The sequence below is a fragment of the Mesocricetus auratus genome, unplaced genomic scaffold (genome assembly GCF_017639785.1).
Source record: "Mesocricetus auratus isolate SY011 unplaced genomic scaffold, BCM_Maur_2.0 Super-Scaffold_100031, whole genome shotgun sequence".
Lineage (NCBI taxonomy): Eukaryota > Metazoa > Chordata > Mammalia > Rodentia > Cricetidae > Mesocricetus > Mesocricetus auratus.
In genome coordinates, this window is record NW_024429212.1 from 2821331 (window position 1) to 2848824 (window position 27494).

At 40.0% G+C, this 27494-nt stretch overlaps 1 protein-coding gene and 1 long non-coding RNA gene across 4 annotated transcripts in view; one reads left to right on the top strand and one right to left on the bottom strand.

Moving 5' to 3' along the window:
• Positions 1-27494, top strand: part of Csmd1 (CUB and Sushi multiple domains 1) — a 1489308-nt gene that overhangs the window by 474460 nt on the left and 987354 nt on the right. The window lies entirely within an intron of this gene.
• On the bottom strand, positions 2521-9286 carry LOC121135192. Of its 3 annotated transcripts, XR_005872411.1 has the most exons (5): positions 8233-9286; positions 7838-8014; positions 5487-5686; positions 4997-5333; positions 2521-4721 (listed from the first exon to the last, which is right to left on the bottom strand). It is a non-coding gene; the product is annotated as an uncharacterized LOC121135192 (long non-coding RNA). The 3 variants fall into 3 exon arrangements; XR_005872410.1 differs by having other exon boundaries at positions 2521-5333; positions 7838-8011; XR_005872409.1 differs by having other exon boundaries at positions 2521-5333.

The window sequence follows — 27494 nt, forward strand, 5'->3', positions numbered from 1 at the left end:
TTATTTTCTCTTTTTCCCTTAAATATAGCAGGAGAATGACAACCTGTGATACGTTTACAACAGGTGTGGGGCTGAGCACTCTGAGGTTCATATGCTGAGAGATGGCAGATTGGGGTGTACTTGCTTTGCTCAGATAACACACTGATTCTCTTAAGGAACTTAAAAGGGTTCCATGTGGAGTGGCACCATGTTTGTGTGCATGCTTTATATGATTGGTTGTTTTGTTTTAACTGCTTATTTTATTTCACAATAGTTACTGCTATCTTAAATCTCAATAGAAAATTCAGTCAACTGTGTCCAAATATTGATCAGTACAGTGAGAATCTGGGGTGAAATTTTACCTCCATAGAAATTTTTGCAATTATCTTAATTCTCCAGATTTCTCCCTTAAAAACTAATGATGCAGGCTAGGGGTATGGTTCAATGGTAGAATGCTTGACTAGCATATACAAGGCTCTGGGTTTAATTCCCATCACCAGGAAAAATCATGAATATGGAAACTTAAATGAACAGGTTAAAACTTAGTGGTTTTAATCATTAACTTTAATCATGAACTCTAAAATGTTCGGGAATTTCCAGGCAGGCTCAGAGCTTGTTTGAAGAGCTTCCTTACAGATATCAAGTGTGAGCATTCAGATGTGACCTTGTTCTTCTTTTATACCCTTGAGGAAGAAGAGGGAACTACTTCTCTGTGTGGTTCAACTTGTAATATGCACTTGTCTGTTTCTGAAGCAGCTTTGGTTATCCTTTAGATTAAATGCATCTTCAGCTTAGGTTTTTGTTTTCCAAGCAGGCATACATTTTTTGAAAACATGTTTTTTAAATATTAGAATGCTGGAATGAAAAACCGCATTTGGGGAGGAGATTGGGCAGGAGAGTGGACAGCTGGCGTGTGGGACATCTGAGAGTCCTGCAGTTCTGCCGGGCGTGGGAGGGAAACAAATTGGAAGCTGAAGCTGAAGGCATTTCAACATCGGGTGACTTGTCTATCTTAGTGCGGTGGGGATGCAACACTCTCCATCTGAGCCTTCAGTTTGTGAGGCTTTTGCACTTGTTCAGAGTCATCCCATATGCCACACTACAGACGTGTGCATCGGAATGTATGCATTCACTTTGCTTATTTTAGGAGAAAATCTTGGATGCATAAATCATGGGCTCAGCCACACTGTATGATGAATGTAGCTGCACCAACTTTGTAAATGTAAAAAGGTTTCTAGTTCATTTCATAATTTTATGAGATACTCTTAGAAAAATATAAGTGAGGCAACTTTCATTCTTGTGCCACTGTATATAATTAACGCTTGTTCTCCGCCTAATGAGAATTGCACACAGCCACTACATGTGGCCAAAAGCTGCATTAAAATGTTACCCAGGAGAGATGGCTCAGAGGTTAAGAGTACTAACTGCTCTTCCAGAGGTCCTGAATTCAATACCCAGCAACCACATGGTGGCTCACAATCATCTGTAATGAGATCTGGTGCCCTCTTCTGGCCTGGAGGTATACATGCAGACAGAATACTGTATAAATAATAAATACTTTTTTTAAGTTACCCAGGTAGTACTTGTGACATAGTATCAGTTGTACTTCTGCCACATTTAATACAACTGTCTGTCTCCATTTTCAGCTTCCAAACAATTTACTAGCTCTCCCCTTACTAGCGGGGACACTAGCACAGCTTTTAAAAAGATAGTGCCCACGTTAATTTTCCTTCCACTCTTAAACTGTTGCAGCTGAGCATTTACTGTCTCCGAGGCAGAAAGAGTTTTTCCATTACTCTGACATCCACCTACAGAAAGAGTGTCCATGCTCAGGCCAGAGAGAACATGGCCTTGCTTCCAAGCTCCTCAGGGGGGTAGTTACAACTGTTGATGCTATCCTTTACTAAAAAGGAACCATGGCTGATATCTGGATATTCCTGCATGAAGGAGGTGCCACAGTTAAACCATGTGTGAAGACAGGTGCCATGGTCACAGGATTATTCTGACAATAGAAGCAAGGTGTTCATCTCCTTCTCTGCTTGGCTTCACTTATTATCTTAAGATGGAATTTTAATTCATTCTGTGAGGGTTTTCATGCACGAGTATGGTGTATTTTTATCATGCCCACTCTTTCACCCTGAAGTTCCTTCCAGCCCCCCAGTGCTCCCAAGTCAACCTATCCTCATGGCATTAAAAACTAACCCATTGAGCTCAGTTATCTCGGCTGATATGCACATGGATATGGAGACATCTGCTAGGCTATGGACCACCTACCTGCGTGGCTTCACTCCCTCTGGACAGTAGGGAACCTGATAGGAGATGTTATTCTGTAAATCTGTCTCTTATTGGTTGTTGAATGAAGCACTGTTGGCCAATAGGAAAGTAAGATAGGTGGGTCTAGGAGTCTAGCAGGATTCTGGGAAGGAGAAACACAGGGAGTCATCATGTAGCTGCCACAGGGGTAAGAAGTCCAGACCCTTTTCTCCAGTAAGAGAAATACTTAGATTAACAATTATGGAGTAAATACTTAACTCAGAGCTAGCCAGTAAGAAACAAGCAAGGCCAATAGCTTCATAATTAATATAGCATCCTGTGTGTTCATTTGGGCCTGATGTAGCTCTGGGACCTGGCTGGCGGGAAGGCTTCTCCTAACAGGAACCCAGACCAGTGGTGTCCTCTAGGCTGGTTAATAGTTGTGGTGTGGCCAGCAGGTCAGTCAGCTTTGTGAGATGTCTTCTCCAGATACCAGATGACTGGGGAGTTTGAGTGAATCTACTTGCTTCTTATTTCACTGGACATTGGATGCTTCTCCTGGTGTCGTTCAGATGCACAGACCATGTCAGAATCCTCCAGAGGCATGAGGAAGGAAGGATGAACGGGACTTTTTGTGTCTACCTTGAATTCCTAATCCTAGGTTTGCTACTCCTGCTTTCCTTTCAGAAGCATGTTGACCACCTATACTGGTCACGTTGGGACTGTAGGCTCAAAGTGCTCCTTAGACTTAGTGGTTTGGGGATTGGTCTCAGTATTTAAAGTCCTTGTCACATAATCACATAAGCAAGAGGACCATGGTTCAGACCCTCAGCATCCAGGTAAATGTCAGGTGCCTGTAGCAGCACACTTGCTATCCCAGCCTCACGAGGTGGAGGTAGATAGCGGAACCCCTGGTCAGGTGACAAGGGGGACTAGAATTGGCACAATCTGGCTTCTGTTAAAAACCCGCCCTCAGAGAACCAGGTGGAGAGTGATAGAAGAAGATCCGAGAAGACTTCCTTCATGGGAACATGTGTATGCACTCACATGTCCCTGCACACATACATATAGGAGAAAAGAAAAAGGAAGTAAACTTTTCAGAGTGATCGAGTTCCTTTCTTCTATCTCACCACTGCCCAGAAAATGGAGATGAAAAGACTTATCAAGAGGAATGTGGTGAACAGGATGGAATACTTTTTAGCTGGTGGCACAGGGACCAAGTTTCATAGGACATATAGAGTTCACTGCATCTTCCCTAAATCTTGCCACCTTGAATGTGATGGATTGACAGCTGAGAGCCAAACTGCATGCTTTGTATTGTCTTGATGGTACTATCCAAGGGCAAATGTGACCAGATCCATGGTATGGTTTTCAAAGGACACAGGGCATGTTATGGTCTCAAACCACACCAGGGAAAAGCACCTACTTGGCATAGCTACATTGTCATATGTACGGTTACATTCCCAGCCATCTGACAGCTGTCGAGTTCCTTCTGTGAAATGAATTAGTGCCGCCCGTTTCACTAATAGACCACAAATGAAATTGCTAGCATTGTCTCCAGCAGGCAGTTTGAACAGATTCCATCTAACTGCATTGCCCCTGTGCTCCTTGTGGCTGTGCAGTTACAGGACAGGCTGTGGGAACAGAGGGTGTCACTCAGAATACTAATTGAAGCAAACAAAACACTTCTCAGAGCAGCACTGCTTAGGACTGATGAAGATGGTGCCCAGATGTTTCTAAACAACCTGACTCGTTCTTAGAGTATAAATGGGGGGCATGGAGCACTGTGGCCAGGAATTTAAGCCATTGAGTGCAAATATAGCTAAATGTGTTGCTACTATTTTCTGGTGTACTACCTCTAAGACTCTTTTCATGACAAAACACAAGCATACAGCCTGCATTTTGGAATTTACCTATTTTCATAGGGTCTTGTATTTTGGTCCCACACACGCATGGGGCTATCAGATGACCACCTGTGGAATACCATTCACTGCTTGTACCAGATCACCAGTCTTGGTGGCAAAACCCCCATCTACTGAGTTACCATGTATTACTAAGCAAAACAATCTCTTTGAGTTCTAGGTGCAGAAACTTACACACTTTCTGCATAGTATATTCTAAGTTTTCAGCATTTACATAAAGGCATTTGATTAATGGGGAGGCTAGGTATTTCACATAACTTCATTTTCCTCTTTAAACCTTTAACTTTGAAAATTAAAAAAATCATCTTTAAATTTATTTTTCATCTTTAAGTGGAAATTAAAATCCTCTGTTTATAAATGCAAGAATGGTGGGGGTAGCTTGGTTGTGTGTACAAAACTAGGAAGTCACTTGGTTAGAATTTTAAACCATACTTACTCTCAGAAAATCGAGAATCCAAACCCATTGTGACTAAAGTCAAGTGGCCAGTGATTCCTTGGGTGTCTCAAGATCATTGTTGTCCTTTGACTTCCTCAGTGTGTCAGGGCATGTGGACCCTAAGCAGGTACCTTTGGGAAAGCATACCGGGCTGTTTTGCCTGTTCTATAGACCTCTCCAGAGAGGAGATAGAATCTGCACTCTCTGAAAAAGTTTTATGAAAATGTGTTCTAGTCAAAAACATGCTCAGAAATTAAATAAACATTAGAATGAAAATAAAGTGCTTAGAAAATGCCAGGGTATTCACAAGTTTCTTGATTGTTAGGTCATGATGCTGAAGATGGTTCTGTATCATCCTGACTATTCCTTCACCTGACGGATTCAGAGAGAATTCGTTGAGCCATACCTCCATCCCTGTTTTCTCAAGATATCCCCTATTTTTTCTCTTCAAACAGTGTACCATCTTGTGAGACTCCGATGGTGTTGGTCCAAGATGGAGATGTCTCATTGTCTAATCCTTTGGTCCCTATGGAGACATATCCTTGTTGAAGCCCATGGTCCCTATGCACACAGAAGCCATCTCAGTGGAAAATAGCCACAGAAGTAGGTTGGCCCTCACAGGCAGAAATAAGTGGGCCTGTTGTGTACCTCAAATGACCCTTCTTCAGTATGAGGGCTTTTGCTTTGATATTGTATCTTGTTTTGTCCAGTTTGACTGTAGTCACTTGGAGGTATGCTCTTTTCTGAAGAGGAAACAGAGTGGGGAGTGAATTTGGGGAAGAGGAGAGGAGGAGGCAGACCTACAAGGAATGCTGGAAGAGGAAACTATGGTTAGGATGTATTGTATGAGAATACAATACAGAAGGAGGAGAGATTAGATGGGTCATGTCATGTACCGTATCAGACCAGCTGAGTCAGGGATTGCGGAGGGGGTGCTGTCAGCACTGCCGGAGCACAGGCCAAAGTGTCCAAGAGTGCTGGTGAGATCTACTGCTAGAGAGGGAGCTGTGAATCACACTTCTGCTTCAAGGAGGAGGCCCAACAGCAAGGAGTCATAGGGAGGTTTTCCGTGTATCAAGAGCTCATGTTGAAAACACTGTGTAAAGAAAGGCATAGAACAAACGGATAAGGAGATGTACAAATAACAGAGGATGGGAGGGCAGTTATGATTGATGTGGCAGCCATGTTGCATAACATAGATCATGTGACGGCATAAATGGGTTGGAATGGGTAGATTGAATGGAATGAATCCAGCACTTCTGTTTGTTTTCCTTTCTGGAAAATACTGAAATTGCAGTGGTTTTTAAATGGGCACAATGTTTGTTAGTTTACCTTAGATTAAAAAACATTATAAGGGATATTTTTGATAAGTAGACAGGATAAAACATGAATGCAAATTTTGAATACCACAAAACTTGTAGCATGTAGCTGTTTAAAAGGGTATTTCTAGCCCTCTATGCAAAACATATGTTGTTTACATTAATATTAAACATTACCTACATATCTTCATTCAAAACAAATGCTAATTTAATTTCTTCTTGTAGAATTCAAAGCTTTGGTTGGTCTATACAAATTTGTTTATCACCTACTGTATTTTAGAAATTTTATACAGTTGAGATATACATAGACAACAATAACACAAGCACAATCCTATGATAATGGCTTTAAATGTCAGTAGGGGTCCCAGAGAAAAGTTGGGGGAGTATCAGCCAACAGTTGGAATTTAATGTTGAATGTGGTTTCTCAGCCTGTAACATTGGAGTTCCAATATAAAACACTGCCCTCACTTCAAAGGGAATAAGAGAATGTTTTTTTCAGATTCAAAGATGAGAAGCATGAAATCTGGATTATCCCAAATAACATGTTCAAAGAAAGAACATGTAAGCAAGTACATGAGATTTTCTTGGTTACAGAAGAAAGAACACTTAAAAAGTGACAAATGACACTTAGAAAGAATATCCCTAGACAGGTATGATATAGCAAAAGTAAATGATGCTACTGTCAGTCTCAGGTGCTGGCTGGTAGAAGCTAGAAAGTGATATGCTAGGAATATAGGTTTTACCTGATAGTTGGTAAATGTTACTTTAGGTCAGACACAGGGGATTAAAGATTGCTCACGATATTTAGAATCTTAATAGGTAACTCTAAACTCTCCATGATCACAAAGTAAACCTAATCAATTAGACCTGTCAGTTTCAAATGTGGGTTTGGAAGGATAAATTATCAACTTAGGTAGGAAGAGGACAGTTGCCAATATCTTTACATCCCAACAGAAGTCCATCCCTGGAAATGCCAGCAGCAGATGTACTTTTGCTTATTTTTGGAGTACCTTTTCATGCTGGAGGCATTATAGTTTGAAGGTATGACAGAGAACTTAGATTTGGGAAGATATCAATGCTTTGAGGTGAAGAGATAGAATAGCTACAATTGCAGATCCCATACTTTAAAATATGTGGAATAGAGTTCAGGTATACACCTAGACCCTGAGAGGAATTATGGAAGAAAGAGAGTCATGTTCATTGCAGGAAAGAGACTGAGACCATAAGTCTTCCTAAGAGGGGCCTTTATGAAAACAGTCAAGTCACCAAGGATTCTGACAAGAGTAGCTGGAGTGATGGGACAGTGGTTCAGGAGTCAGTGCCGTCACTGTGAAGATCTGTGGATAGAGTGAGGACATGAAAGAAGGCAGGTGATGGTAAGAATCATGGATGTAGAATTTTGGGAAGGAGGCTGTGGCTTCAGTGAAAGCATGAAGGGGACATCCAGACCTGGCTAACTTTGAAAGCAGCTCCCCATCAGATTTGTTCAAGACTGGAATGTGATTGAGGATGTGGACCTTGGAGTTCAGGGTTTTGTTAGCTACATAGGCAAAGTGAAAGGGAGTCATGTGGGTTCCAGGTGAACATCAGAGACAAGACTCTGTGCTGTGGAGGAAGGGAGTGGGAGAAAGCTGATCCACAAGCATCTGGAAACCTGGATGCTGTCTTTGGATGCTCATTTTGGATACAATGAGCTATGAAATTAAGAAAGTGATTTAATCTACATTTGATATTCAGATGTGATATGAAATAGATATGGACAAGCCAAACTGAAATTTGCCATTCTTTTTAACAGTGATGGTGAGTTCAATTGGAGGACACTTAATTTGATTAAGTGTGCACATGTTCATTGTGGATTGATGCATGGGTGCAGGTGTGTGTGTGCACATGCATATAGAGGCCCTACATCAACATTAGGTGTCACCTACCTTAATTTTTGAGGCAGAGTCCCTTATTTATCTTGGAGCTTGCTGCTTTGGCTACACTGATTGGAAAGTGACCATCAGGGATCATCCTGTCTGCAACTCCCAGAGATTCTGTTCCAAGGTTCACCAGCATGTCTGGCTTTTCACATGACTTCTTGGATGTGAATTTATATCCTCCTGCTTATATAGAAAACTCATTACTAACTGAGCTACTATCCCAAGTCCCTTAATTGAACCCTTACTACATAAATTGAAACGTGTGTGATGAAAAGCTTCAAGGCATATGTTATTTGCTGTATTTTACAAATACAAACTATCAAAATGTATGCAGTTATTAATTTGGAGAGTTTTTCTCATAACTGGCCTTGGAATGTTTTTTGGATGAACATTTAACTCACCTATTTCAAAGTGAAGCTCTATGTGGGACTCATAAAGAAACCATGTCTTCAATGCATCTTTATGTATAGGAGGATAGTTTCTTCATTCCAATAATATGATATTGCAAGCTCAGGGCTGTGTTTCCTATGAGAATTTGATACCTACAGCATATTTTAAGACTCCTGTTTCAATACAGCTCAAAATCAATCCTTAAATATTATTTGTAATAAACCACAAACTTTATGCTATTCACCCAATCTAGTACTGTATGAAAGATGGGCATTTGTAAATCCAAGTTGAGTTCAGTCTTCCTAATATTGAGTGGGGAGAGTATTCCAGATGATCTAATACTACTCTAACAAATATTAGTGCATTAAGACTTTCTTACAATAAAATATCTGTATGTTATTAGAGAGGTGCTCTTAGAAATGAAGTGCCCATTAAAAATAAGAAAATAAAAGCCTGAAACAGCCTAAAATATGCTCTGCATTAAATTTAAACACTCCAAGCCTTCAGGTTGCTCTGGATTCCAGCCACGGCAGTCTACCCTACTGGCTCTAATGAAACAAGCTAAGTTGTGTTAATATACAAAATGTTCAACATATATGAAGCATATATACATAGAAGATGATAAATTGTAATTTACCTGTATCCTATCCTAAGCATATATATCCCATCCAAACCCTAACATTATCTGAAAGAGATGCCCAAGTCTGAACACCACCTTCCAATCCCAATCCTGAACAATTGAAAACTAATTCTAACAGGTATAAATTATCCTGTGATATCAAGAATATGGATAGGGGTTGTAGTATTCTCAAAATTACTTCCTTCTGAAATGGGACAATGATAACTTCATGGGATCCTATAGGAAGCAAATGTTACTGTAGTGAAAGTCTCAAGTGAACTGGGTACAACATTTGTACCCAGTCTCTGTTTGGTGGGAGATGCTTGATTGAAGTTCTTGACTGAAGTTCTAATCTTGATTGGAACTCTTGCCTGAGGATCTGGCCAGAGTGTAGAAGGTGTACCATATCAGTTAATTAGACTGGAGTTGTGTAGAGCTATGTAGTCCCAAACTAGTTTCAGGGTGGTAATTGTCAGTTCAGATGCATCAAGTCATATCACGTGGCAACGATGAAGTGGGGCCCCATTTTTTTTCTGAAGTGTTTGAAGATTGCTGTTAGGAAATTCTTTGTTCTCTGTGGAAAATTCAAATGTTAATGTCAACAAGGAAATTCCAATGGTTATTTGTATGTATATATGGGAAAGCCAAGAATAAGGAAGATAGTAAATATGAGGGAAATTAGACTTTCAGAGAAAGAACTGAATATAAACAGATGACAGTACCTACATTTTGTTCTCTTCTGTCTTACACCATTGGATCCTTGATATAATACAAAAACTCTGAATTTTATTTTAACAACCTGCTTGGATTTAGAGAAGGAGCGCCACATCCAACTCTAAAGCCAGCTTTGGTTTAAGTGAATTGGGACCAAAAGGGTATCAGAAGGTAAAGAGAAACAGATATAATGAGGACAAAAGTTAAGAGAATTAGACATTGATACCAAACATTAGATTCTTCTTTGTTTGATGGTTCTTTGGGTAGCCATCCTCTCTTCTTTAGGTATCTTCATGTTTGGTGGGCTCTTGACTTTTGGAGATGGGTTTTCCTGTTATGACACTTCCATTGTCTTTTGTGATGTCTCTTTCTACCTCGTAGAATATGACTTTATGGATGAGCTGTCATCTTTCTTCCTCCCAAGGTTTCTCCTGTTTGGATCAAATCTTGATCCATTTTGATGGAATCCTAAGCTTTTCTTCTCCTGAGGAAACAAAGGCAAAACCCTTTCCCCAATGTAACACATATCCTGGTTTCCAAACTGAGGTTATTACATCCTTAAAATACACCAGCTGATTTAGTTCAGAAGTTTTTTCTGAAGTCCAGTGTCTTTCTCCTGCTGTTTTTGGACTCTCACATAGCCTTAGCACTGACCACACCCATTTGGTAAATGAGAACTCTCCATACAGGAATGCATCCAGAAAAAAGCTTTTAAATAGGTATAGTATTACCACTTCAAATTATTTTAGGTTGCTGTTGACAAGGAAGTTTGAAATCATAAAAAGAGGAATTACTATGGACAAAAAGTTGCTAGTTTTAGAAGAAAAAGTATCATGTAATTATAAATTTAGTAGATATAGCATGCAATATTTGTATATATATATCATGCTTTATAATTTCAAAATTTTATTTATGTGCATTTATGTGTACCAGCTTCTAGGATCTGTAGTTACAGGATCATGAGCTACCCAATATGGTTACTGGGATCCAGCCTGGGGTCTCTGCAAGAACAGCAGGTGATTTTAATTGCTGAGTCATCCCCACAGCTCCGGTATAATTCTTAAAGGCTGTCTCTTCATCTTATTCTATTATCTATTCCAAAAATTCTTGTGTGCTTATATTTTAATCTAATTCTTGATTTGAAGATATATGAATATTTTGTCATTTATATTGCCATCCATGGTGCCCCTTAACACATTAGGATGAATGCAATACATTTTCTCTTTTACTGCGAAAGAAACAAATGACTTTGTTCACATGTATATGCTTCACCAAGTTTCCACAGTAGAGCAAACTTCAGCCGGATTCCACTGTCTAATTAGCTATTACATGTGTTAGAATTCTCAATGTTTTCTTGAATATAATGAAATATATTACCCCTTTCAATTAAGATGATGGAATTTTCAACTTCTCCCAGATGAAATGCCCAGGACATGCATGATTAGAAAATTGTCTCTCGGGTTGGTTGTGAGATTTTTAGAATTATTGATATGTGGTCTGTAAGCATAATATTGCAGGTTGTGTTAAGTTATGTGTCAGTCTCTCTTAAGTCACTCCCTATGGTTGTTTTGAAGCAGATCTCAGTACTATTTGATATATGGAATGTTGGTTATAACCAGAGATCAGTGAAAAACTTAAAGCTTTAGCCATGAGTAAAGGTCTGGTGTGCTGCCTGGGCAGTGGGAAAAGGTTACTTTCACCTACCAACATACACAAAATAGTTCTGTGCTCTCTCAAAGAGAAACAGAAAATCTGGAAGCCAGAATGTTTTCATGTGTACTGCACAGGAAAGGGAAGTCACTAATGTCCTCAGTGAATCCTAATGCAACAGAAAGGGTCTGTCTGTGGTACAGAGCAGGCAGCCCAGGAGCTGGTACCCCAGGAAGTTAGAACTGGGGCAGAAAGAGGGGCTTAGCCCGATCCTGGGATTTCCTAACAGACACACTGTCCTCTGTTGGAGAGTAAGGGTTATTAGGGGCAAAGACATTTTGCTGTGTGAAGATTTTGCTCTCATCTGTACTTCTACAAAGAAGTATGCCTGAACTGGGCTACATGCCTCCAGATACTGAGCCCCAGAAATCCAGAACTGAAGGGGACTAAGTTTCACCACACTCTAGCAAGGCTGTATCTAGTAGGACAGGAATAGACCATTTTAGACCAACCAAAATAACCTCAAGGGAGAGAGGCTCATCTCAACCTCCCTCAGCATGTATGATGACTTCAAAATTTTAGTGTATTTTCTTAAAAAGAGATGAATGAAAAAATATAGGTGCCATTCTTCCTGAAACAGCACACCTGTTCCACAACACCTAAGAGTTGTGCTTGCAAACTCACTTCTGCATGGCAAGGCACAGAAGGTGTGGGATTTTACCTGCAGCATCTAAAGACTTCTGTAGTTTGAGAGAAGGGGAGGTCAGTGGAGGAGGACAATGAGTAAGAACAAAGTTGAAGGACACATAGGTATGGGCATGTCACAATGAGCCCCAGCGTGTCTTCAGCTATCTCTCTTTATTATCAGAACATATTAATTATTCACACTAATGGGTTTTGTTAGGACATTTTTTTTTGCATGTGCGTCATGTATTTTTAATGATATGCAACCTCTATTGCCTTCTTATCCCTATTTACTCCTATGGATCACCTTCTTCTTTCATGCTTTCTTCCCTCCTTTCCCTTTCCCTTCTTCCTCCCTCCCTCCCTCTCTCCTTCCCTCCCTCCTTCCCTCCCTCCCTCTCTTTCTTCCTCCCCCCTCTCATTTTCTTCCATTTTTCCTTCCTTGCTGTTGCATTTTATTCGGGTTTTGTTTATTGATAAGTAGTCCATGTACTAAAACCTGTTATTTTGCATACTATAGTGAATATAAACCAACTCTGTGCCTTTTAAAAAATCACCTCTGTTACTTCTTTTAAGTCTACTTGTTCTAAAGTAAAATTGACAACGTCACAGTTGTTTTCATCATTTCACAGATGGTCTCAATGCTTAGCTGCTTTCAGGAGAACAGAACAAGTGTTTTCTGTCATTTTTTTTTACTCAACCTTGGGCCTGAGATACTAACTTACTTATGGTCTCCAGAGGCCTTGGGTCATGTTGATGGGCATGTGAGGACTTGCAGACTCAGTGCCAGAAGTCTCAAGGTTAGCTGGAGCCTTCACTATTCAGAAAAGAGAGTTCCGTGTTTTGACCTGATGGCAGAACTTTCCACAGAATCAGAGATGAGATGAAACTCTAGGCAGAAGCCAAAGGGATTCATGGGGTACAGTTCCATCACCTGAGTTTGCCAGAAATCCTGGATCCATCAGAGGCATGTGACTTCTTCATGGTAGAAGACTGGGGGAAGTTTCTGGTACGTTCTGACTGAATGGATATTGTTAACTTGGGAAAGAGAGGCACATTCCAGAGAAACAAAGGGAATGATGTCACAGGACAATCCCCAGTGTCTGTAAATATTCTAAAGCCACACTACAAATAAACATGTAATCATATTAGAAAAGTTAAGAATACATATACATGTTAAGAATATATGAGTAATTCTGCAAGGATACTAGCAAGGCCCATATGCTTTAAACACACCCAGGAAGAACACAGACAAGAGGAAAATGATTATCATGTCAATAAAATAAAGAACATAAAACATCACAAGGAAAAGAACCAGAATAAAAGAGAGTGAAGAGAACCTTCAAAAGTCAAAATGAAATCAACAGACTAAACCCACTGAATCAAATAGTCCAGGCATGAAATTCCCAAGGCACACAAATACCAAATGAAAAAAATAAAAGTTCGAGTGAGAGTATGTAGGACTTGAGTAAGTTGCTTTAGCAAAATTGTAACCAAAAATATTGAACTTAATATAAAATCCACTAATACATATATTAAATATAAAGGTTGTGAGCATGAAACTTGCAAATAGACAATAAAATAGAATAGGATAGATAGATGATAGATAAGATAGACAGATAGAGATATAGATACATATAGATACAGACATATACATCCAAAATTGTATTTTAAGAAATATACAGTTCTATTGGGAGAATCTTAACTATTCAAAATACAACAGTGCACTGGCTAGTTTTAAGTCAACTTGAAATAAGCCAAAGTCAGTAATTCTCAATTGAGAAAATGAGTTCATAAGATTGAGTTACAGTCCCCACTGTAGGGCATTTTCATAACTACTGATTAATGGTGGCAGGTCCAGTCAATCACAGGTGGTATTACCCCTGGACTGATGGTCCTGGGTTCTATGAGAAAGCAGACAGAGAAAGCCATGGGGAGCAAGCCAGTAAGCAGCATCCATCCATGAATCAGCTTCTGCCTCCAGGTTCCTGCCCTGTTTGAGTTCCTATCCTGATTTCCTTTAGTGATGAACAACGGTAGTATAGGTCAAATAAATACTTTCTTTCCCAACTTGTTTACATACAAGTGATAGAAATCCTAACTAAGACGAAGAGAAATCCAAACTATAGCACAGAAGCTTCTAGTAGGTAGACACTGAGCACAAGTCGGTTTTAATTTTATTTTTCTTTGTGATGTGAAAGGCACAAAGAATAAATAAAAAAAGTTAAAGATAGGTAAACAAAATTTGCTTTTCTTGACACAAATGAATATGTATTTTCACCTGGGGGATTTCCGAAGCTAGCCTATGAAACTTCAACTGTTACAGGGTCTGTCTGTGTTTTATAGAAATGACATAAGAAATCATCAAAGACAAAACAAATACAAAATAAAAACAACCCCATCCATTTGGATGCTATAACATTTAATTCCTTTTATCTCCTTTGTTGTTGTTGTTTTGACAGTCCTATAATACATAATGGATGCTAGTCATTTCATACTCTTCCTTTTTCTCATTCTGTTGAAAACCAGTAAGTCCCCCTTCTATTTTCATGACTTCTTTTGGTAAATTTCTTTGGGGTTGTTAGAATTAAATCTTATTGTTCCTCTTATCCCAAAATAAATTTCCCATATTTTAAATTATTTAGTGTGTAAAAGTAAACCATTATAATGATTATAATAAATTTAAAGTGAACTGCTATAATGGTTTACTTTTAGAACAAAACATAAAAAATACATTTATAGATTTACAAAGAAAAAGGGTTTTGGAACATAATGGGGTGTTTCTAACCAAATAAAAAATTACAAAATCAACAAAAAACATATTTAAATCTAATGAAATTTAGAAAAATCTAAGGATAAAGGAGAATCTATGAAAAGTTGAAACGGTGAATACAATAACAAGCCAGGAGCAAATGAGAATAAGAGATAAATATATGGTTGACTGATGAATGACCTGGACACAGAACAGACACCTGATGGTGGTGACTGTGTCTGGCACATTTAAGAGTCACAACACACTATTCAAAAGGCAATATGATGTCATTAAATTGATTTAACTTGGTGAAAAAAAATAAGCATTAAGAAAAGGAATCCAAACATGGGAGGAAGTGTAAAAGTGTTAGTTCACAAATTGCTGATGGAAATGAAAATTGGGAGAGCGATTTGGAAATGCAAATTAGCAACAGCTACTGGAGTTAAGAAAATGGTCACAGTTTACAGGACACACATTTGTGAATGTGGATGCCAATGGCTTCCACATATAAATCTGTTCCAACAGTGGAAACCTGGAGCCCATGGCATGTGTGTAAACCAAAGATGTATGATGACTTCATAGCTATTTTGCCTTATAGAAATTAAAATCATCATGTATTTTTCAAAAACTGGAAAAAAGCAATTGATATTGGTATGTTAAAAAACAAAATTATGGCTGTCTATCTGTCCATCTGTCTGCCCAGATATGTGTGCACACACATCATTACATAGGTAGAACTGTTGATTGCAAGGTCACACAAAGATGAGTTTATAAAGAGAAGGGGATGAGAGGTGGGTCTGCAGCGAGATTGTGCTGGAGGATTCCCAGTTCACCTGAAATGTATTTCATGGTTTTAAGCTCATTGGATAGCAAGGGAATGTTTCAACAATTATCTGGCCACACAAGTAGTTGGATTATTCTGGGTTGTTTGCTTTTTATTTTTAAGCATGTATGTGTGTTGCGTAGAGTGGAATTTGCCTGTTTGTGTGCTGGTGCATGCATGTAGACACTAGAGCAGGGCTTAGGTGGTCTCTCTGTTGCTCTTCATGCCATTGCATTGTGATGATTATCTTACTGCACTGGAAGCTAGGAAGCCTGCTCCCTGTGCCAGTTGTCAGGCAAGCTTTTGGTGTGCTTGCCTGTCTCCACCCTGTACTGCTGGGAAAACAGCTGTGCATGTTCATGCCTCACTTTTCATATGGCTACAGGAGACTTGAACTCTAGTCTTCATCTTCGTGTATAAATGGTACTTGTAACCATTCAGTTACCTCCTTGTGCACTATGTGTTTGTTTTAAATTACTGAGAATAGCAGAATGGTTTTTTTTTCTTCTTTCCCTCATCCTTAGAGTATTGTGTCTGTATCCTTTGTTCTAGTTCCAGGAAACATCCAGGAAGGCCACAGGACTTCCTTCCAGCAATCTATCATGGAAATCTGACCAACTAAGGGTGGCTTTGATTAAGCGAGGTTTAGGGTCTCTTTACTAATTTAAATAGATATTTACTTATTATTATATGTGTGAATTGTTTTTGTGCTGTGCCTCATGCTTGACAGAAGTCTACAGAGACCAGAGGAGAGGATTGGATCATCTGGAGCTGGAGTTCCAGAAGGTTCTGTGCCACCCAGTTTGGATGCTGGGAACCAAATTTTGAGTCACCTAGAAAAGCAACAGGTGATCTTGATTGCTTAGCCAACTCTAAACCTTCTGTTCAAATGTTAATGACTCTCGATATTTTATGCTGAAAACATGACCCACATATGTAGAGGGATTGTGTTCCCCAAAGTAGTCCTCCTTATGAAGAAGAAACAGGACAACTGTATGGAAGTTACCTTGTGTCCAAATTGAGGTTGTTGAGAAGCTCGTTGAAACTATCTTGGCATTCATCGCTCTGTGGAGAACTTGATTCGCAGCAGAGCCACAAGGTTAGTAAGGGGAAGCAATCTGGAAGCAGCGCCATGCCAAGTGGTGCACCCTAGGATGCTTAACTTCTACCTAGCCTGGTAAGCACACTGATAAGAATATCATATAAACTGAATGAGATGGGAGACACCGACATGGCCACAGGTCTTAACACCTGAGCACAGCCCAACAAACTGAGGTCAAATATTTCTCATCACTGTTGCAAAAGCAGATCAAGAGAGGAGAGGTGTACTATTTCTCAACATCTCAGAGCATAGGATGCATCATGGTGAGGGAGGCATCGTGTCCACAGTAAGTCAGTCAAACTGCAGCTACAAGAAAAAAAGTTTGCCTGGAAAGCAGATGCTTGCTAGACCTTCAAAGAACCTTACCCCAGTGACCCATGTCTTTCAACTAAGTTCCACAAGCTTCCAAAAACATACCCCCATTAGAGACAAAAATCTAAAACAAGAGCTTGTGGGGGAAATTAAAACCATAAAAACAATTAAAACTGTTGTTGCAGACTCTGAAGCCTTAAATGGTTCATATTTACATTATGTTGTTTTGAGGGACAGATGACTGATCATAGATAAATTATGGGAAGGCCAGTTTTCATTTAGAAGGGTTCAATTGCTTGCTAGATAATTTAAAAGAGCTGGGTGGAAACTGAGAATCTGTTATTACCAGCTACTTCTAGGATCCATCCAGAGGATTTGTACACAAATCAGGGAGTAGGACATGGGGTATATCGTGAAAAGATTGAACTTTCCTTTAGGCATAGCTCTCAGAATCTAAAATTATAATTTGCAAAACTAAGACCCACTCTCAGTATTCAGTTGTGGTATTTTGTCCTATATAGAGCCTCAGCAGATGTGATTTGAAATGAGAAATCTAAGAATATTTGTAGACAGCTGTCAATCATAACCCTGAGGAGAAACTGACAATCTTGAAGAAGCAAGTGAAGTGTTCTTGCTAATTCTCAGAAGTTTTTGGAGAACATCTTGAATCTGTTGTACAAACATGCCCACTTTGCCTTAAATAAAGCACTACTGCCTCGAGCCAGCCTCCTGGGAAGATTGCTTAAGCCAGGTATTCGTTTTGAATATTTGTAAACAATGTTTAGGTTCAATCCTTAAAATTACTGCTGATTACTAGGTATTTTTCCTCCAGTATGACAGTATGTCTCTAAGGGGAAGATAAACCCATGTGGAAAAGGTCACTAGTGGACACTGTGACTGAAGTCTGATATGGAAATAAGCTGTTTCCCGATTATGCAGACTAAGCATGGCATTCATCAACACCTAAAGGCTGGATTGTTTAAAAGTATTTAAGAAGAGTTTCTAATAAATACCACACAAATTTTTGTACTTCTAAAATCTCAGATGTCATCCATTACACATTTCAAAACTTAATATAAGCAGCAGAATTGCATGTAAAAAATGTCTACTTCTACAGTTTGAGAAAAATGACAAGGGTTATGTAAATGCACATAGTTCATGTTCATACACTCTGATACCTGCTAGCCAACACAGAACATTCTCACTACTTATCTTAGCAATTAGTAACCCTCTCTGGCTTCTGTCTCTTGGAAATTCTCATTACATCCTAGAAGTCACACTTTGGTACTCTGCTCTTTTTGATCTATCATTTCTTACATCCCAAGAATCCAGCTAATTTTTTCCCTTGTATTCCTTGAAGTCAAGGCTCTTGCTTTTCTCCCTTAATTGAGATCACCAGTAAAGACTCCCCTCCTGGCCAGTGCCATCAATTCAGCCTGCAGAAGTTCATTGTGCTTGTCGATTTGATTGGATTAAAAGCATTAGGAGATTAGGGAAAACACCACTGGGGTGTCTAGGAGGACCAATCCAGAGACAATTACTCCATGAAGCTTCTTTACTAATGAGCAGTTCAAGGCACTGGTAGGTTTAAGATATGAATTGATGATTAGAGATGGTAGAGGAAGTGGATTTGTGAGGCCATATCTTTGAGGGTGCATCTTGTCTCATCCCTTCCATTTGTTGCTCTCTGCTTCCTAGCCAGGATAAAATGAACTACCCAGTCATGCTTTCTATACCTCAGAAAACATGAAGTGTTAGCATAGTTTCTTAACACTTCTTTTTTTTGCCTTGTTTCTGTCAGGTACCTTGGTTATAATAATGCAAAAGTAACTAATGTGATATTAGGCAACAAACTTGAAAACCTAGTGCTCTGCTGGGTTCACTGCCCTCTCTCCTCAGAATACAAACTGTCTGCCCTATGTATCTAGGCCCTTCCTCTGGAATCAGCCTCATTGGATCACCCAGACTAGCATTTGAATTCTTCTGCAGAGCCAAACAACACACGGCACTGGTATTCCCAGTTGAATACTGGGAAACAAGGTTGTCTGGATGGGGATTTAGAGTCAAGATATTCCACTGCATGGAGGTTGGTAATAATGAGCAGAGTGAGTGGATTTTCCTTGGCAACAATCCAGAATTTGGTTGTAGCTACAATAGAGCAACAGCAACGGGTACCCCCAAGAAAGTCAGACAGAAGGGGTTCCAAAGAGTCAGTTGTGTTCTCTAACCAGAGCAATCTGTATCTGTCTCTTCTGATCGCATGCCACCAGTCATGATAATGAACTTTTGCGAAAGATGTTGGTTGTCCATATGAGCCCTGCACACCTCTGGTTGCAGTGAGGTTTCCCAGAAGTCAGCTTCGGATGAGAGTTGCATCTCTGATGGAATACTTGTGTTCATTCATTTTTAAATATGCAAGCATTTATAATTTATTCACGGTTTCAAAATTCCTCAGGGATATGGAATCATTTTCAAGCTTTGAGAAAGTAACTTAAACTGCTAAAAAAAAAAAGCTCCTACCACAGCTAATGATGCTTAGATTTAACATTTTCAACAAGGTGGGTTGAACTGTGCTGCATAAAATACCTTTCTTACTATGCTTTCTTTTTTCACAGGATACTGACCACAAGATGTCACTAATTGCCTTAACATGTTTCAGGAATTTAAAACTACTTACCAAAAAATTTGAATAAGCTATATATCAAAGTATGCAGTAGTTGACCTATAAATTAATATTTAGTAAATAAAATAAGTTTCCAAAGACTTTTAAGAGTGTTTTGTACAGATGTTTTATGTACTTGCCTATGCTAATTCATCATGTTCCCATGAGTGACCTCACAGCCATTCACAGAATCTTTGAGGTTTCTTGTTTGTGATTCTACTGTTACTTTCCTCATGGTTGTGACTGTGTACCTGGTAAAATCAGCTTAAGGAAGGAAGATAGTTGTTGTCTTCCCTGGTTTGTGTAAAGTCCATGGGGCGTGTAAGGCTTAGTGGCTGGTAAGTAAGGGAGCTGGTGCTACATTTTATCAAGAGTCAGGAAACAAATGGGTATGAATGTTGGCCCTTAGTTGGCTTACTTTTGTCTCTAGTTAGGCTGGGATCCCAGGCCATGGTCCCTGGTAAATCTTCCAATTAGGCATCTCCAGAAATATCTTCACAGAGATTTATCTCTTAGTGATTGTATACCAAATTGTTGGCAGTCAAGAAGAATCATCATGGTTTTTACATACCCATAAAATACTTGAGTCGAGAGTTCTGCCCACCTACCCTTATCTTGGCCTTAACATTCTTCTTCCTCCTCTAGGAAATGGTTGGCTTCATTAGACTCTGAATATATGATTCATATTCCAGATGGATGCTCTGAATTATGAAGTCCTTACCCATCACGTATAACTCTGGTGAGACATGATGAGATGAGAATCCCATTATGCTCTTGAGCTTATCGAATGTAAGTGCGTACACCACAGGACTGTGTGTTGAGAGTCAGGAGGCACTGGTTTCTCTAGAACCTCATTGTAAAGAGTGGTAGAGACTGCCATACACTCCTTCCTGGAGCCTCAAAGTTCCCTTCCTGAGGTTCTGATTTGCAGGTCTGATAGCAAATATAATGCACTTACTGTCCTTTTGAAAACGTATTTCACCTTCTAATGTCTTGCCTTTTCCATAGACAAAACATATGCAGCTATCCTGAGGGTTTTAAGAGAGCTTTGATTCCTTTGTTAGCTTATGTTCACAAAAAATATTATGCATCTAAGAGGGTTAAAAGATACAAAAGAAATTGTAGTCTATATTTTGTATGCCAAGAGCACACATGGAAGCTTGTTTATCTGTATTTAATATATGTGCCTGCTATCTCTAAGACCTAATGGATATTACATTATTCAAATTTCCCTACAAGGAAAGTTTCTGCAATAAGCTTTCCTTTAGTCACTCTTAGAACTGATTTAATGATGACCCTGAGGTTGCCTTGGGCTTGAGCCTCTGTGGCTGAAGTATAGTGCTAATGGTCTCTGCATTGAGCATTGAGAGCATTGAGGTCAGGGGTCAGAATGAGCCAACTGGCTTTGCTCTGTCCTTTGACCACAGATTCCCCCTTAGCCACACCTTGCAGAGGTGTGTCATTGGTCATTCCTAAGCACTGACATGGCTATTAGAATCTATCCACTTTCCAGATACAGAAGCCATAGCCTTAATGCTGCCAGGCTAATGGCCTATGTCTTCATAATGTTTGTTAATGGGATGAGTTAGTATTAGGTAGGAGTCCATTGTTCCTAATTATGACTTAATGCCTGTGGGGAAAGCTTATAGTTTCTTTGTCCCATATAGGAGCATTCCCTGTATATGGTAGTACTACATGACACCTGGGAACAGTGATGTTTGTTAAGTCCCTGCTGTGGTGGAGGAGTTTATGTGGGGGAAGGCACTTCCTACAGTAGGAGCTGGACAGGGCAGATTATCTCCCATAGACTCAGCTTACAGAAATCTTTCTGCCCATATTTAAATTTCATTTCTTTTACATAATGGACAGGCATCTTCTTTTATCCATTTTTAAAAGAGCTGGAAAGACACTACAGTGAGTTACCTCCCTGTGTACTATATCTCTCCTGTGTCTGGAGTCTTATCTTATATGCCCTTGAAACAAAATGAGCTTATACTACAAGACTAAGTGTTTAACCTACATGCTGTTGAATTTCCTTAGTTTTTTCTACTGTCCTTTGCCTGTCCTCCACCCACTGGCATTGTTGTCATGCTCTTTAGACAACTCTTGACTATGTGAAGTTTCTGAGTTTCTTTGTTTGAGAAGTTTTACAGGATGCTGAAGAGGACTTCTTAGGAACTATGTTTGTTGCCCCTCTGTGACTTCTCTGAAGTTTGAGGTGGGTTCCAGATCTTTGTGGAGAAGACTACAGAGGAAGAGCTTTTCCAATTCCATCAGTACTTGCTGTTTGTCTGGCATCCCTGAACGGGCCAGGGCTGTCATGGTTTTATGCTACCTTGTTTCCCTTTCTTCCCCTTTCTTCCCTGAAGTCTATGGAAGGACAATGCCATGGGGTTCACGAAAGAGAACACAGAGTGAGTCAGAGGACTAATGGGTTGTTAAGAATTCTACATTAGAGTGCCTCTCTCACCACCCACTTACTTACACTGCCCAGCCTTGTGTTTATTTATATGGACCCTTGGCTACTTATTGCATCCTTCAGGCTGCCCGGATAGACCCATCACCAGCAGTCTTCTTGTGGAGCTGAGGCTTTCTTTGGTGTATCTGATCCTCCATGACTCTTCCCTTTGGCAAAGATGCTGTTCTGGCTGTATGGGGTTTACTACATGGGCATTGTGGGTGCCAAGGGATTTGTGGGTGTTGTGGGCATATGAACTTCAACACCTTTCTTTTCAGTGGGCCTTCCCTTTGCAGCAGGAATACCAGGGCGAAGGGGGTGGTCAGCTCTTCTGCTACAGGTCTCAAATCCATGCATCCAAGGGAAGCTACTTGTTCACATTTCAGCCTCCTGACTTGCTTCTTTATGGTCTACTATTCCTGCAGAGGCAAATTCGGGAGAGGAATAGTCAACTTAGCTTTAACAGAAGGTTAATAAATCCAAGAGCATATAGCATTATTTATTTTAAATAATTTTAGACTTTGAAAATTCTTCAAAAATAGTCTAAGTGACCTGTATAGCCTTCACCTATCTTCCTCCTGGAGTTAATCTTTTACGTAACCAGAGGACAATGACCAAAATGAATAAATTGATGTTGACGAGGGGTTATTATCTTTAGACACATACTTTACTGAGCACTGTCAGTTTTTCTGCTGTAATATTTCTGTTCTAGGATACACACTCTATTTGGATTCATGTCTCTGAATTCTGTTCCTTTTTCATGATGGTTCCTCGGCCTTCTTGCCTTCTGGTGATAGGGAAAAATATTTAACATTTCTAATTTCTCATATCCCTTCTCCTGAACTGTCTGTTTTCTGCTTATTGGACTGCATTTTGACCTTTCTGCCCAAAATGCCATAGAAAATAGGATCCATAGGATCCCTCGACTGTGCCAGGATCACAGGACACAGGCCACTCCTAGATATACTTTCACTCACAGTGAGAACATGAATCCCTCCCCAAAGGCGTTATGTAGCCTGAGTATATCTCCTAGAGAAATTGCCATTTTCTTATCTTTGAATAATATTATCTTTTTATTACTTATTGTGTATGGGCATTTTGCTTGCTTGAATGTCAAAGTACAATATGTGTGCCTGGTGCATGAGAAGGCCACAAAGGCCAGAGAAGTTCACTAGATCCCCTGGAATTGGAGTCACAGGTGGTTGTAAGCTTCCGTGTGGGTGTTGAGAATCAATCCCAGGCTCTCTGTAGGAACAACAAGTACTCTTACATGCTTAGCTATCTCTCTAGTCTCATCTTAAAAGCAAAAAAATCAAGCAAATATAAAAACCCGAGACTGTCTCAAGAAATCCACTTTGCTACTATCCAAGCATCTGTATGATTCAAAGTTTTGTCTACATTTTTGACAAAAGGTATTTAGAACTCATCCAAGGCCTGTGTGAAGCTGAAAACACCATGGTTACATGGGGTGTGTAGTGGGTAATTAGTGGAAAGGGGAAGAGACAGAGAAGGAGAGAAGGAGTTAGAATGGAGGATTAGAGCAAGAAAGAGAGAGATGGAGATGGGGAGAGAATCACTTTCCCTGAACCTTTCTCCAAATTAAAGATGTTTCTTATGTGTTAAATATACTGACACACAGTGCCACCAGTTTTTCAGGGCTCTGCTGTACCAATGCTAATTAAATATTATAATTAATTCAGTACTTAGTAAGTTATATCAGCCTCCTCATGGTATGTCTTGGTTTACAAAGCATGGGAGTTTTGGAATAATTTGTTTATAGGTGTTAATGAAGAAACACTGATCTCCATAATCTATAATAATATGGCTAGCCTATTAGATGCTATTCAAATGAAAAATCTAGACTGTAATGAACAACTAGGGTCTTTAAGAATACATGCTGCATGCCATCCATAAAATTGGATTTTTGCATCTACTTTGTTTCCTATATCCTTCACCTGCAGGGTTTGGAATTGAATACCTGGTGGGATTTATACTTTCCTATGGTGCCAAGGGAATGAGAAGAGACTCACATGAGTGTCTAGGTATTGGCAAGAGTGCTACTCCAGCCTCACTTCCCATAATCAATATTTGGAGGGTCATTCATAAGAACTTGTCGTAAGAAGTCTACAAAATAATTCACACTCAATTTCTACTTCATTTTGGCAATGAAAAGTTGCAGAAGTGAAGCCACAGAGGCAAAAGTACGTACATTGACAATTTCAGGAGAGTTAGATTTTTCAAAGGTGCCCATCATGTACACTATTCTTTATAGCTTAGCCATTAGCATGAGCAGCCCATGAAGTGAAATAATGGAAAGCCAGGCAACAGGTGGCACTTTAGAAGCTTGATAGAAATACACTTCTTAGCTATGCCAGAACCCAGTGAGTAAATTCCCCAGCACGGAAGTTCCTAGGCTTTGAACCTGCTTGCACCAGAGCTGCTCCATGCTTCCTGACTCAACCTCAACTTCATGTCAGGTCTCCTGAGTACAAAGAAGAGCTTTGGGCTTCTTTAAAATATACCTAGGCTGGCTTTTTAGAAACTTTAGAGGACAATCTGCTTAACTCCTCCTATTCTCGGGAAAAATAAAATAGATGAAATGATTTTAGGATGAGCTAAATAAATAAAGTGAGCTCAGCCCACCCAGGCCCTGGGCTCTAGGGGACGCCCTTTCTTTTCTTCACTAGTTCTCGAGGGTGAGCATTATTTTCTTTAATTACCAGTGTGATTAATTCTTTCCCTCAGCACTTTTTAAAGACCTGGAATCAATTGAACCCATGATTAAAGTTCCTCTGTTTCAAACACCTGGGTCCTGTTACATATCTGCGGAGAAATTGGATGTTGTAGCCCTCAGGGTTAGATGAAAGGGTTATGGAAAGGGCCCTGTCGCTTACCTTGGTCCCCTGATCTAGACACAGTCTCTGACCTTGTATTGAGTGAAGGACAACCACCTATCAATCTACCTAAAACTACTATGGCAGATACATTATATTCCAACTTATCAGTAGGTCAAATAGTAAACAAGCCAAAAGCCAAGAACCATAAAATTGTAGCATGCTCAATACTCAGCACTGATAAGGACAAAGCAGCACCTTTGGAGGGAGGAGCACTGGCCTGTAGACAGGAACACATGATCAAACCTTGCGCCTCAAGGTCAATGAGAAACAGCTCAGCTGCATGGACACACAGAGATGAGGGAAACTCAAAATGCAGCTGGCATAGGGAGCATGACTTGCAGGCAGAGTGAATGTGGAGAGGGATAAAACCATCAGCACAGACTTCTTGAGAGAAAGACCTGTTTCATTTATGTAGAAAAGGGAGGCTCTCTGTCGCAGTGCAATAGCAGGAAACACACGCGCGCGTGCACACACATACACACACACACACACACACACACACACAAATATATGCAAGATTCATTGGAATCAAGTGTCAAATGTGTAATATGGTAAATTATAGTAAATTCACATGAAGAAATATTCTGGGAATTTTTAATTATGTTACTACAGAGTTGACAGAGAATATTTCCAAACAAAGAGAAATGCACATTAAAAAAATAACCCCAGGAGTGGAATGGGGCCTGTAGCTCTATGGATGAGTGCCTGCCATAAGAAGTGAGGGCTCTGGGTTCCATTCCCAGCAACACACACACACACACACACACACACACACACACACACACACACACCATAGAAAAGGGTCAGGGGAGGATATATATAGTCACTAACATTAGATATTGCCAAAAGGCAGAATTACACCAATTTTTATAAAGTCCTTATTTACTAAATGTCCTGAGAAAAATGTAGATGTATGACCACAAATGAATCTCAGCACACATTATTTTGCTATTATTTTCCCATACTTAGCATTAGAGAACTGACTGATGAGTTTCCCTATCCTTTCATAAGCTGTGTGTTCTTTGATTGATACACTGCTTTATGGAAATTGTATTTTCTCTCTTCAAAGTAGATATCGGGACTTTATTCTGAGTGTCTTCTTCATGGTTGATTCCTAGAAACAATGGAATCATCGGCACCAGGCAAGCCAGGAGAAATCCCTCACTGCTTCTGAACTAGAACAGAATGACTCCAGCCCAAGTGATCCTACATAAGCTCAGGTGTAATTGGACTTCTTGTCCTTTTTTTAGATAATTGTGAACTCCATTTTAATAGCATTACACAATCGCTATAATGGAGATAGCAGACATGGTGGCCATGCCTACAATCCTAGGACTCAGGCAACTGAGCAAAAGGAACATCATATGACCAATCTGGGCTAGCTAGTGAGTTCTAAGACCAGACTGCACAGAGAAACTCTGTCTCAAAACAACAAAATAAAGTGACAACAGATGTATTAAAAAAAAAAGCCTGGAGGGGGACATTTCATCCCTGCCAGGTAGTGAAAAAAGACAGGAGGAAGGAGAACAGACCTTTCCCGGAAACCCTTCACACCCAGAGCTTCTCTCACAGTCACCAGCCTGGTCCATCAACATTCCCTGTCCAAGGTCCTTTAACCCATGTCTCAACTCCTCTGGAGACAAAGTCCCAGTAAGAGGTTAGTAAATATTTAGGAACAAAGCTGCTGACAGTGAACAACTGTGGAGGTTCTATGAGATAAATTGTAGAGCTGAGGAGAAGGACAGGAAGCTAGAAGCTAGCCTGCCGTGGACAGGACACTGTGAACCTGTTATCCTCAAGCAATTAATACCAGTGCCTGCTTCTTTTCTTTCAAATTGCAAGTGTTCCCTTGTGCATGGTGACTAGTGTGGTCACTGTCCCTACAGACTAGAGACAAAGGGAATCTTGGAGGGAGGTGTCTCTCTCTAGCCCCCTTGAGCTTTTTATAGTCAGTCACATGCTCTGATTACTCATAAGACCATCTCACATAGCTCTGTCTGCACCTGGACTTGAAAATTCTGACTGTGATTTTCCCCTATTGTCTGACTGCAATCATGCATAGCTGTGGCTTGCGTGGTAACTCCTGAGAATGCCTGACCCTATGAATTAATGTGTTTTCACCTGTAGCCACTCTTCTTAGTTCACTCATCGCACTTATAAATGAACATGTCTGAAAATATTCAGTCTGCCAATTGCCCCCTTCCTGGATGAGTGTCCTCCTCTTTTTCTTCCCCACTTCTCTTCCCAGCTATATCCCTTTGTCCTTAAGAATCCCAGGCTGGGATCCTAAGACACTCCTTGACTCCCATTTCAGTTTCACTTTCAGTAGCTAAAGACATATAGTTTCTAAATTATCTTGGATCCCCTTTCTCATCTCCCAGCCAGTCCTGGAGGAAAGTACCCCGTTCTCTCCTGGCCATTCATTCTATGTTGCAGCAGCTTTTTATTTTCTGAGAAAGCCTTGCCTTCATCACTGTCTGTAAGTCAAGACTCCCACCTTCCTCCACTATACCTACTGACTTTCAGGACCCTGTCCATACCTCTCTTGCCCTCCTTGGTGGTACCCCTTCCTACCCTCTCATTTCTCAGCAGAGACTACT